At 46.2% G+C, this 526-nt stretch overlaps 1 non-coding gene across 1 annotated transcript; it reads right to left on the bottom strand.

Moving 5' to 3' along the window:
- Positions 1-247: 247 nt before the first annotated feature.
- Positions 248-319, bottom strand: TRNAW-CCA (transfer RNA tryptophan (anticodon CCA)). Its single transcript has one exon. It is a non-coding gene; the product is annotated as a tRNA-Trp (tRNA).
- Positions 320-526: the final 207 nt, after the last annotated feature.

Below are 526 nucleotides of genomic sequence, written 5' to 3'. Positions count from 1 at the left end.
CTATGCATAATGCACGTTAAATAATAGAGAAACTCACTTTTACGGTGCCAAATAGTGAAAAAAAAAAAAAAAAAAGTCGGCCTTAAAGCTCTACTATATATAATGATTCTTGTCTTTTTGAAGACTAAGGATTACTAGGATAACATTTGAAGGAGGAGGATATAATACTACAATTAAAGGCACTTTAAAAAATGGCAGGAGTACACCTAGGTTTATAAAAGCCACTAGGCCTAAAGAGAAAAGGCCATGACCCCGACGTGATTCGAACACGCAGCCTTCTGATCTGGAGTCAGACGCGCTACCGTTGCGCCACGAGGTCCTGCTGGGCTATGGCTCGCGCAGTTTCTTAGGACTCCGGCAACATGGCTTCTCTTCCGGGCGCGCTCCGCCATTTCTTCCATTCGCTGCTCGCCTCTTCACCCAGTATAGGTCGGGACCGGAGACTGATGCCTTTAGTGCCAAGATTTTCCTGACAGCTAGCCCTCTACCTAGGCTGGGATAAGACTAGCAGAGGCGAGAGAACGGA

The sequence above is a fragment of the Camelus dromedarius genome, chromosome 11 (assembly GCF_036321535.1).
Source record: "Camelus dromedarius isolate mCamDro1 chromosome 11, mCamDro1.pat, whole genome shotgun sequence".
NCBI lineage: Eukaryota > Metazoa > Chordata > Mammalia > Artiodactyla > Camelidae > Camelus > Camelus dromedarius.
This window is presented reverse-complemented; position numbering and strand designations above follow the sequence as displayed.